Source organism: Betta splendens, chromosome 6 (genome assembly GCF_900634795.4).
Source record: "Betta splendens chromosome 6, fBetSpl5.4, whole genome shotgun sequence".
In the NCBI taxonomy this organism is placed as follows: domain Eukaryota; kingdom Metazoa; phylum Chordata; class Actinopteri; order Anabantiformes; family Osphronemidae; genus Betta; species Betta splendens.
The window spans coordinates 15851669-15864594 of NC_040886.2; the positions used below are offsets into that span (position 1 = coordinate 15851669).

At 47.3% G+C, this 12926-nt stretch overlaps 1 protein-coding gene across 1 annotated transcript in view; it reads right to left on the reverse strand.

The window, feature by feature from the left end:
* The window catches only part of pparab (peroxisome proliferator-activated receptor alpha b), a 72895-nt gene that overhangs the window by 52827 nt on the left and 7142 nt on the right, over positions 1-12926 (reverse strand). Inside the window, exon 2 of the mRNA XM_055509568.1 lies at positions 12487-12528. The gene's annotated coding sequence lies outside the window, so the exon portion shown is untranslated. The remainder of the gene's footprint in view (positions 1-12486; positions 12529-12926) is intronic.

The window sequence follows — 12926 nt, forward strand, 5'->3', positions numbered from 1 at the left end:
CTGTTCGTTCCCAGTTATTTCACTTTGAAGTATAACGAAGTGCTGAAACATGACTTTACGGCCTCGTTTATACTAGTCCTCTTATTTCCTCGCAGGTGTGTGCTTCTAGTTCTGGGAACTTTAAATCATCAGGATCAGGCTGCGAGTGCCTGCTCAGGGTTATTTATTTATGCAGTCATTTATCAAAGCAAGAGGGTCGCCGGTCTGACAGCTTAAACCCGGCTACACGGGCCAACGTCTGAATGCAAATGTCGGCATTTAGAAAAAATAAACAGGTAAGGCAAGAAATATATCTGGAAGTGTGGACTCAGGAACAAAAGAAAATGGCACATGGAAAAGGAATCACGGCTCCATCAACCTATGCTAATATGGCTCATGTTACGGCGCTGCAGCGACCTTCGACACGCTGAGGTTAAGGCTTATAGCAGACGCGCTTTACAGTCATCAGTTCCTTATCTCGTATTACAAAAGAGGAAACCTGCTAATTACTGTCACTAAAAGATGTTTTCAAAAGCTCACGGTGGAGTTTTAAAATACAGGTAACTCAATACACACACAGGTACGCAGTTCAAGGGCAGCACCTACAGCTGGAAGGCACAGTTTTACTATGCAATGAACTTAATCTGCAGGAAATTATACAAATATATTACGCTGTTATTTTTCTTTTTAATCCAGTAGTAACGCTTGTAAATTTGATTTCCGTTCCTTTTTATCTGAGTAACATCTCAGCACCACTGCAAACCTTACTGGTTTAATGGTTTCTCTTTCATCAGGCATCTCCAGTTGCACATGGAAGTGGAACTGGGTTTACATTAAATGAACTGCAGTGTTTGGAGAGGAACGCAATATTTTGCTGAACCAGTTCTCAGTGTTTTAACGTGGCCTGAGCTGATGTTGGACCGGCGCTGGGGCGGTGTGTGATTTGTAATGGTCTGCTGCCAGGAGGCTTTTAAACTGTGAACGTGAGGCCTTTCAGTACATAAAAATAATATCATGGGGATCTATAACTCCATCTAGTCTGTGTGAAGGGTATCTGATCCATTAATCAAATGGGCAAGTGATAGGTTGGACAGGAGGATGATGAAATGAAGCGCTCAGCCACTTGTTTGATCAGGTTATTTTCCATGGGAAGTCACCAACAAAACGTCTAATAACCTGGGCAGCGTCTCGCACATGAAAGCTCAGATAACATTTCATTTTAAAAGCCTATTTACATTTTAGCAATAACAATAATATCAGCCCCAGTACAACGAGAATGTAAACTCATAAATAATAACAATCTGACTATAAGAGACCAGACAAAGGTTTATGCTGGTACTGGGAATTAAAAATCTGGCTGCAGCTTCATTCTCTACTGCCGTGACCCTGGTACGCTCATACTTGTTACTGATAACTTCCTTCTAGCTTCCTAATTTGGCCGTTCTTGAATCAGGCACACAAAGTTCTTCTCTCCACCAAACAGCAAAAAACGTTTGCATAGAAGTCCAGCTGAAAACAGAGACTCAGAGTTCAACTTGCAAAGGCAACGCGAGTCATGGATCTAAAGGACTTATAATTTAGTTTTCAACCACTATAATGATTATCATCGTTATGTGTGGATTTAATTAATTTCTGGAGGTTGAAAACATTTTTTATATCACTTTAATAATTAAATCTCCACTATTTCTCTTTGGCAAATATCACCTTAGTGGCAAAATAACTTCAAACTACAGTACAAATAATAATATCTTTAGAAGCCAGAGTGCAAACATTCAGCTGGTGGTTTAGTCCAAGGTGCAATAGGTCGTGTTCCATTATTACAGGAGGTGTGAAACACCTGGAGGGTGAGTCACTTCAGGTGCAGGAGGGTCACCTCAGGTAAAGAGATCACGTGGCCTCCAGCGCATTATTCTCTGACTGTGTGCTGTTGCTGTGCGTGAAAGTCCCCCTGACACCAGCGCGGCAGAGGAGCCTCCTCAGTTTACCTCACCCTGCTTTTTGAGGACGGGTCTGAAAGGCTGGAGCCCCCATGCTGCCAGGTGTTTTTGTAGGCGTGTGCACGCGGATCTTGTTTGTTTTCCCTGGGAGCGGAGCGATAGGCTCAGATAGGCTGGCAAACGTGCCTTAACAAGACGCGGGGGCAGGCCTCCATAACACACTCACATGAACTGTCTATTTTGGGTCATGAGACTTCATGGACCTGCTCACCCCAGCCGGCACGAATGAAAAGCAGTTGGCTGCAGATTCAAATAAAAAACCCGAGCAGGAATCTTGTTTTATTGCTGTATTATACATGCAGCATGAATAAAAACCTGACTCAAGGACATGTGCACATGTATTTTGCATCGGCTGCTACATTCGTTATGTGCATACATTTCTCTGCCTGTGTCGGTGCACTAGTGATTTCTGCATGTGGTGCCTAATGTTTACTCCGGATGCTCTGAACCTGTTGTTCGGCGGGCGCGCGCGCCCCATCAGCGCTCGTCAGCGTCTCAAAGCGCCATCCCTGCAGCTGACCCAGAAGATGTGTGGCGTCCGTACGCGTCGCGCCTTCCCCACAGCTTTGCTGCGGTTCCCTTGCTCAACGCTGCATGTGTTATTCATCACATGTTGTCAGGAGCTGTCAGAAGCAGCCATGACAAATACTGCTTTTCTGTTTATGAAACGATCATGTTGGCCTCACACTTCAAACAGCCATTATCATCCACAGTTGACTGAGCTGCACTCGCAAAATCTGTTTTGTGGGCACGCTGCGTCATAACTCAAAGGCAGGAGGACGTTTCATTTGCAAAGTCAATGAAATACAACATTATTCACTGCGTGCCAGTGAAGTGAAAAAAGCTGAGAAAACAGCAGGAACCACATTAGTGTAATTAATGATCAGATACGTGGATCTATCACAGAACAACGTTCTGTTCTCTTACAGTTTGTGAACTCAAGGAACTTTCATCATACAGCAACCCAAGCTGCTCACTGGGCACTAGTGTATGTTTCTTACACAATACTGTATATACAGTATCTCCCAGAGATGACAAACATTCCGTCCTCCTGCATTGTCCAGAGCCACAGCAATCACTTCCTTTGCTGTGGCCATACATGTAATGTACTGCTTGTGTATTCATATCTGTTGTAGAGGATGGAATCGAATCCCCATTTAAAATCCAAACTACGACCCGTCCGAACAAAGCCAACCTTCCGCCTCACAGCCTTGCTGGATGTGGATGGAGACGCTCATTCCCTCCCTCTCAACACAGGCTGAATCAGCACAGCGTTGCCTCGCGCTGGCATCACCACAAATTAGCTCTGGTGAGCCGGGCCATGCATCAGTGAGAGAGCATTGTCTCACCCAAAGAAGCAGAGAAGGCGGGCGGGAAATGAATGTGCTACAGTCAAGAGACCCAAATAAAGGTTTGGTTAACTAAGATTTAAGGGGAAACTGGTATAATAAATTAAAAAGAGCTCACAGAGCCTCTCTGTTATCCGGCGGATCCTGAGTCTTCTGGAGCTTTGAAGCACTGGACAAAGATAACCTCATCAGTAAACGTAGACTCCCTCATCAGGATGCGTGACGTCAGGCAGGAATAAACTGATGCAGCAACATCTACAACCAGGGAGTAATAAATTTCATCCATTCATTTACGCTAATGTATCTATTAAAAGGTCATTTTAGTTCAGCACAACTTGGATTTCTGTTGTCGTTTGTAGTTATTACATATTATTTTACTACCTCATTGCAAACTTTGAGACATTTGCAGAGATCTGGAAAATGTCCACATTGCGCCTATGAAATATTCAGTGGGGAAAAAGAGAGATTATTTGAATTTGCACATTTGTTGGACCAGTACAAAGTCCAGCCAGATACACAGCCAGAGAAATTAGCTTCTTTAGCATTTAATATAGAACCAAGAATCAAGATTCGTTGTCGACTGCAGGCAGAGAAATCTGGAAAGAGAAAGGAATCCTGCTTCTAAACACTAAGGTGCTCTCTCAAATACTAATATGCCTGAGAAGGGATGTAGTGACCAACAAACTGTGACCAGACTGAGCAGCTCTAATTGATAAAAACCATACTGTGTTGCAGAGTTTTCAGGGTTTCCTTTCCCACAATCACAGACATGAATGACATTTCCTCACAGGAGAATAAGTAGATCATTGACTACATTTGTAATTAACATTCAGGCTGTTTAAGCTGTACGGTCCCCGACAGATTCCAGATTTAAAACGTCAGCCTGCAAACTATGAAAGGAGACAGCTTTGACAATTAATTCTGGCCAGAGGTTTACAATTAATCAGAGCATTTACATATGTCCAATGTATAGGTGCCACAAGTTAAAACACAAGCCGGTTCCATAATGCGCTTTGACTTGGAGCGGTGGGCACGGTGTCTATGTTTAACCAAACTGCCTTTGAATGGTTCTAGGGGTCTTATTACAGTCTGGTGCGACTGGGAGCGTGAGGTATCGGAGCCAGACACCGTTTCAATCACATGGAAAAGATGGAATTGGAGGAGATGTGTTCCACTGAATCTAGAAAGCAGCGTGCAATCAGGAGAGAGGAGCCCAAGACACACACACACACACACACACACACACACACACACACACACACACACACACACACACACACACACACACACACACACACACACACACACACACAGGTTGGCAATCCTATACACTACGCTGTGTGCTGCAGTCAGGAAGTGCTAATGAAGTTATTAATGATATTCATGTGTGCAGTGGCGTGCAAGCAGGGACTGGGTCTGCATAAGCCAGCTGGTAGATCTGTCTCAACTTCAGCTCATGGCCATTAATAAAGTGCAGACGAAGAGAAAGGAGTCTTACTGTGAGTCTTGTCAAGCAACAAGATCCATAAAATAAGAAACAATGCAGTTCCACTATGAGGAAATCCTGCATATGGTGGAAGGGTTGGTCGTAAAGCTGAGCTGTGCAGGAATGCAGTGTGTGGTCATTTAGATCTGTAATACATCAAACCTATGATCTATAATAGAACTCAAGCATAAAACATGTATATACTGTGTCGCAATGCCCATTGCTGTTCACCTGTTTCAATACCAGCCACGTCAGCACAACAAAGTTGGGGCGGGTGGTTATTACAGGGATAGAGCTGAGCTGTGAGTCACTCCCGCAAAGATTGCAGCAATTAAGATGGCGGAGGGATTGGGGGACAGTCAAACCCCGGCTGCATGCAGGCCAGACCCATCGGCTGCTTAAAACAAGGCCCTCCTTCCTGCCTCTGAGCCAAAGCTGGTCCAACGGCTCCCTCTGCTGGCTGTGGGCTGATCAGCGCCACAGCCGGCTCATCCGAGTCAGAGCCCATGAACGGGTCATGATCCCGACTCGCTCCAGCGCGGTTCTTCTCTTCTGAATGGCAATTGTGTCTGTCGGCTGTAAAAGGTTATAGTCAATAAAATGACAAATTCATGTCATTTGCTTTTCAGCAGCACAAGCTGATGATGTATTTTTTATACTCTGTCTCCATCTACTGGGAGGATTAAGCTGTCACTTGAATTTCCAGTTTGACTCAAACGTCTTTCGACAGCAGCTGAGCTGTGGCTGGTTTGTAATAAATGAGCACTTGACTAATGTGAGCAATACGCAGGCGCACGTCACATGATCACACGGTGGAGCATTTGGCTCAGACGGAGCAGTCGTGTCCAGACCCCTTCATGGTTTTTAAAGGAATGATTCAGACGCATGACACACATGAGCTTCTTGTCTGACATATTGCTCTGATTTATCATAGCACACACAGATGGGCAGTGACGCCCGAAGACACCAGCATCCACGCGTCCTCCTGACGACAGCGGCCATGTCTGACTTTCAGAAAGGAATGCCAGGATCCAACCACCAATCAACCGCCAATATATCCCTCAATATATTTAATCGCCGAGGCTTGAATGATTTATCTGTCCGACAGCGTGCGGCGCCAGCACAGTCCACGTTTGGGAGCCATTATTCTGTTCAAGTTAAATGAAGATAAAGGAAAGACAAATTTATTGCCCTCGTGCACCACGGGCTGAAAAAGACAAATTGCGTTGTCCACATTCGTTATCTGCCGCCTTCTGTGCGCTCGCTGTGCATCCGCGCCTCTGCCAGCAAGCGTTCGCTGCGAATTCCACCAGATTCCAGTAAGCGGTGTCAGACAGCTTTCCTGGGTTTAACGGGAAATCTGTCTTTGGGGGTGCAAGATTCTAACCTCAGCAAACCGCCGGTCAATGGAAAAGTCCTAATCCACTCATAGGCCGAGCGTTCCCGAGTGTAACGTTGGCCCGAGGAGAAACGGAGGTGGCCGATTTGACCAAACACAAATACATTCACTGGAACAAAGTAAATACTAAGAAGAACAGCATGTGAAGAACGGAACAACATTTGGTCTCTGTTTTCCTATAGTCACGTTTGACTGCGTTGACCTGATTCAAAGGCTAAAAACGCTGCCATGAGAGCGTCCTTCTGACTCCGTGCACCTCCAGCGTACGTTACGATGCGAGACTTCCAGCCTCCTCTCATCAGCAGCTGGGGACGACCTTCACTCCTGCGCTTGGCCCTATTGTTTTAATAAAGTCGCTCTTTTAACTCATGCCGCCTAAAAAAAAGTGTTGCAAACCAAAACCAAATGGGACGCCTTTCATGTCCCTGCAGCTTTGGGTTATTAGCAGGGTTTATGCCATGACTGAAAATATCCTTGTCATGCTGGTGGCAGCTGAGGTAATGGCTCCGGGCTCAGTGTGGACGACAACACGAAAACAGAGGCAAGAAAGAAGGACGCCCTCAAAGAGGCCACACTCAAAACCCAATGCAACCTTAAGCGCCCTTTGACCTTTGCTGTCAACATGCCCTGAAATCTCTGTGCCGGCGCCTCGCACACCCAGCGGAGTTCAGGGTTTTGGCAGCGCCGCTTGTCGCTCTTGTGTCTCTGCGGAAATGTCTTCTTCCTCTATATGCGCCAAGGGGAAGCTTGAGGGCAGACGCCCAGACCGACAGACAGACAGACAAACCGCAGGCAGCCCAGCGCACTGGGGTTGAACTAGCAGTCGCTTTTCACAGGAAGTCGTTGCTCACTGGGATGCTTCACTGCTCAGACACAACAAAGTGGGCTTCAACAGACACAAACACGCAGGGAGAGAAAGTGGGGAGAGTGGAGTTAACTGGAGGCCAGTGAGGAAGAGAGTTGAAACACTGTGTGTTGACTGTGCGTGCAAATATTGTGGGACCCAGATGGGAAACAGTGGAAATAAATAATCCTAATGGAAAAAACAACTTCAAATAGAGATTTCATAAGGAATCAATTCATGTTCTAGGAGAAAACATGTGATAATGTGGTCTGGTTGCTTCTCTTAAACTGACACTTGGTGAGCTGTCTGCTACCATTCTGACCATGACCCTCCTGCCCCACAGCTATTCAACTATCTTTCTAGTATTTCCTTTGCCCTGGCTGCCTCCTTACCCTGTGGCCAGCCTTTAAGCATGACAAGAACCTCCCTGACCCAATTTGGATGTCAGATTACTGTTGTGGAGTCAAACAGGCAAACAAGCAGTGTGTGTGGCTGTGTAATGGATCCATCCAAACATTCCTTTGTGTGTGTGAGGCGCCTGCAAGGTTCAGTGTGCGGCAGACACAACAAAGAGAACCTGTGTTCTGCAAGCGGCCCGATGCCATGCGCAAACCTGGAGATGCCCGGAGGAGCCCACCTGAGGGCCGACGGCCAGCAGGCCTGCGCTCAGTCAGAATCATAATAATATGTTTCTTAGTTTAGGACAATATTTGCATTACACAGATTTATGTTTCATAGGATTTATCTAAGCTATTGTAAAACTCTGCCTCAGGTGTGTGTTAGAGACTTTCTCAGCATATGAAAGATGAAGCGTGCACATCTGAGCCAAGCTGGAAAAAAAAAAACACTAAAACCTCCTGAACACTATATTTATTTCACTCTTTTGTCCCTTATTGCTGTTTGAGACTGATGTTAAATTAAAAATTAAGAACTTTGGTTCTTGCTGCTGCTTGAGTGTCTTGTTCTAGAAGTTCCAGTCGAACTGAACCTCCATCAAACTAAATAAAACATACGGCAGCTGTACGTAACAGTAAAGTGATAAACGGAGCTGGGTATTATAGAAGCGGTGCAAACCTGCAGGGAGAAGCAGAACCACGCAGAAAACCCTGGCGTGCGCTGTAATATGATTTGACGGATGATTGGTCAAGCTAATTGCTCCCTTATATCAACAGCACATCTAGCCCGAATATCGCTTCACACGAGCCCTCGCGAAAACGGCGGCGCTGCGAAGAAACATTTCTTTCCACCGCAGCCTATCACACAAGTATTAAGAGGCCTCGCCGCGCAGCTGCCAGGCCATCGGTGAGCAGCGAACGCCACACATGGCCTTTCCACGTTCCACACCCGGCCTCCATGCCAGGACGGCGTAACGGAGGCCGCGCGGTGCCAGGGCAGGAAAACCACGCTCCTATATCCAAACATATCAGGCCACGGCTATAGCAGCCTGAAGATAAACAGCGCCGATGGAGTGAGGGGAGCGGCGCACGCAGAGGCGGAGGAGCGGGGACGGCCAGACACGCAGCGACGCACGGGTCACGTGGCGCTCATCAGCAGGACGAGGGCGCTCAGAGGGAATTAAAAGAAAACGGACGGACCCGCTCCTCCTGAAGCCGCCTGGAAAGGCTACTGCCTCGCTGTTCGCCGGTCGCTCTGACGGGAGCGAGGGCGAGGACAGGTTCACGCTGCCTCCGTGAACTCCTCCTGGCTGCAGGTTTGCCTTCGTGACTACTGCACCACGACGCCAGCCGCATATCTCCGTGACCCAGGTTCCACCGGTGCAGCACTATCAAACCAACCATGTGCATTTCTGAAATTCTGCCGCATTTCTCAATGAACTTGGCCTTTTGTTTCCCGAGCGTGACCCGAGGCCAAATCCTGTGTGTGCCCTGACAAGCGCGGGCCGGGGCCGCGCTGCGGCGGCGAGGGCGGCGGAAGCCCGCGCTGTTTGAGCTGGGCGCAGTGCAAACACAGACGGCGCACGGGTCATTGTGCGAGGCGGCGCGGACGCAGAATGACCCGCTCGCACTGCAAACACTCCCAGCTGTTCAGCGAGTGTGTGCGCCCGCGCACGAGTGCCCGTCCGGAGCCGCGGCCACACACAAATACGGGGCCACACCTTAAGTCAACGCTCAGTGTTTAGTTTTCGCAGGTATGTCAACTCCAACGCCAGCGCACGCATTTGATGTGTCCTGCAAGTTTGCCCAAAAGGGCCGGAAAGTTAATGGCTAATTCAGTTTTGCAACGTTATCTCCTCTATTTTCCCGACCACTGAAACAAAACATGCTCCGAACCTTAACTAATACCTCGGAGCTACTGAGGCCCAACTAATGAGGCAGGATGGATATTTAAAGTACTACAGGCAGCGTCTGAGTGCTAAGATCAGTCTAAATGTCATAAAGGAAAACCGCAGCTCACGGTTTTATGTCACTTATGTTTTATTAATTCTTTTTTTCACGCGCAAGCTGCCTTTCTGAAAACAAAGCAGCAATTATCTCACTGAACTGTTGCTTCTGGATGCAGGGAACATGTCATGACAGAAATACTTGAAGCGCCGTTCGAGGGGCCAAAATTAACGCGGGTCCTGTCTGTTCTCAGGCCTTTTGCACATATTTCAGGCTTATTAGAGGGCAACAGAGAGTAATGGTTGTATTTGCTCCACAGCACACAAGGTCCGGGGCCTTTGCTACAGACACAGGCCATATGTCTGTCAGATGAAAAGCTTGGGTTCCAGTACTTCTCCGAGGAGACTGATTGTGGCTTATGAATTTTTTTGATTCTGTTTATAATAGTCAAATTCGTTGTCCCTGCATTTCGCGGCCCGTCCTCAGCTTCGCTTCTACTCGTCTCCGGAAGAATTTCGCAACCGGAAGACGGTTATTTAAAGTAACATACGCAAGTGCTGCATGAAGCTACGTATGAACGCCGCGTTTGCCCATTCATGGACATCCCGCTCCAATTCCAACTGACTGCGCCGACGGCGTCACACCGAGCCTGTCTGTCCGAGTCGAAATCAAGCGCTCCGCGTACAAATTGTTTATTGAGTGAAGACGGGGGCGTCAAATCGTTCAGGCGAAGGAGATGATGGGGCTACTGCTTCATGACTGTTTGACAGGAATTCAAAGAATGTGCACTACACATGATGGCAAGTATGAACGACTAGTGTGTGTTTTACGTGGCAAAGTCTGGGTACAGCCAGTCTGAGGGGATGCGTCTAGAAGAAAGTCAACAACGCATTACAGATAATAATGGCTTGTCATGAATGGAACTGATTTCTGTTACCAATTCCACTTTAATTTGTTTCTAACTGCTGTCCAGCACGTCGATGGCCTTACATTTCTCCTGTAAAAACATACAGTACACACACATACAGTACGTGTCCATGAGCTACGTCTAGACACATGGCACAGTAGCAGAAAATCCTAATCTCAGTGATTCTTAGGCCTCTCCAAACTGAAACTGGACCCTTTTCTTTCCTCTAAGTCATTTCAGTCATTTTACTGAATAAAGGCTGCAGCTTTGGCGTGGTGTCCCAGACTGTCAGATTTGGGAAAGCTGATCCTGCCTCCCTGTTCTGTTTGGGAACCCGGGCCTGATCACGAAAACACCCATGACAGTTTGGCGAGTGGCCTCGCTAAGAGCTGAACCCTATTTAAAATGGCAACACAGCAAATTAGCGTCTGAAGGTTTAAACATGAGGAAAAAACGCCGCTCCGCCTTTAAGCTTCACTTCAAACTTTATACAAGCTCCCCGTGTGGTGTCGGACACCAGCGAGAGAGGCCAACCCTCAGAAAACCCGCTTCCCATCCAGAGGCCACGGAGCAGCATTTCAGGGGCTAATCAGTCAGTGACAAGCACACTGGGATGCATGCGGACCCGACCCAGCAGATCTGTTTACACACACGCACACAAATGAGCCTCCAAGGACCTGATACACCAGCGAGCATGGCGGGGAATTAATCAGACCACACCCTCCTTCTGTGGAAAAGGTCAAACCCGGAGGCAGGGATGGACCGGCCCCAGCTCACACCCTGCTGACATCCAGGTCTCAGAGGTCACTCAATGCACCTCGGTGGTGCCTCTTCCCCTGAAGTGTCCATTAGCAGGAGGAAGAAGCGAGATGGCTGATGGCGATGGAGTTGGGGGACTTCGCAAATTCATAATAGCCATTTCCCCCCTTTCGCCTGGGGCCCAGTGTCGATGTGGTGGACCCAGCCCCAGACGCCACTCCATGGTTTGGCAGCTCTGCATTTCAGCCCTCTCACTGTTTCCAGCTGAACCTGGTCCCATGCAAACACATGGGCAACCAGTGGGTTTTCTTATTTAGTCAAGAGCACTTAATAATATTCAAAAAGACAGTGCGACATATCATCTGGTGTTTGCCAAAATATGATCCCCTACGTTTTTCCAGCGTTTTCCCCCTTTGGAGTCTGGGAAGCGTGAATGCAGATGAAAAGGAGCAGATACACAATGGGGCAATCTTGAAAACCTTAGGCTGACGGTTATTAAAGTAACAGAGCAGACAGAACGGAGGGCTAGCGCGGCTCAGGGAGGACAGCATCTGCCTTTCAGGAGACTGGAAGAGGAAAGATTTCACATACATCGGCCTGTGATGCCGCGCGGCGCCCACGCTGTGATGTGGCACATGGTTTCCCCCCAGACTGACATGTCCTTGCTGACCCAAATGCGCTCATCCCCGCCTCAGCTTTCTGAAGTTAAATAAACAGCGTGTCACAGGATCCTGGACATACCACCCAAGTCAGCGTGTGACTGCGGCGCTGGCGTCTGCGCTTTGATTCGTGGACCCGCTGGACGCGTGGACGCCAGCGCGCAGGCCGTGTGTGCTGGCGCGCACGCCGACGCCTGCGCCGGCAACAAGACAACGCGCGGATGTGTGCGACTCGTCTGTAACGACAATGTCGGGTGACAAGTAACGCTGACGCACACTGTCCCTGGTCTTGATCCCGCTTAATAAAAAAATGTTGCTCCTTTGAAGATTTTAATTAAACTAAACAGGACCATCCCCGCCCAGGCCTTGACGATGAGCTATGTACATCTGAAGACAAACAAGGCCATCTTTTACGGGGTAGACATCAAATGCATGTCTTCTTTTATGTCACCCTGGGCCCGCGTGTTGACTTTCATTATTTCTAAAATCCATCTGGAATTTTGATGGGCATGTTTTGAAGGAAAGGCCTTGAAACCACAACGCAGGGATGTCTTGAAACAAAGGTCTCTGCGGTTTTGTCTGTTTCTCGTGGTCAACAACAGCCCGGCAGTCTCTGCTCTTAGATAGCTCATGTCTGTAATTTTAGTTTATGCCATCATTATTACAACGCGTTAACCGTTTTTCATGCAGCTTCTTGGAAATATGTGTTCTTTTACGAAAATGTACAAAGGCTATAAACTTTAGAGGGAAGAGAAAGAGTCTTACATTTGTGCGAAGCCAAACAGATGACAGAAGAATCCCAATGCGCTGCAGAGAAATAATGACATGTACAATCATTAATAGATGACTCTTATGAAATATAGCAAAAATATACCTCAGACTATTTCAAACTTTCCCAGTAACTAATGGATTTCGAAAGACCATGTTTTGTGAAAAGGCCAGATGACTCAAAATGCGGATTGAAGCTAAAAGCCTCCAGCGCATGTAAATCTGCTGAAAGTCTAGGAAGTTTTTATTTATTTCTTTACAATATTATATTATATATGAGTTTATACGAAATTGAAGTTTTATTTGACTTTGTCCCTCACTTCATGAACTTCCTGTGCTCACATCACAGCGTCACCCCTGCGATGTTCAGTCCCATTCATGCACTTTTAACTTTCAGAATAAATCTCGTTTCTGACACGAAGCTCATCCAACCAAAA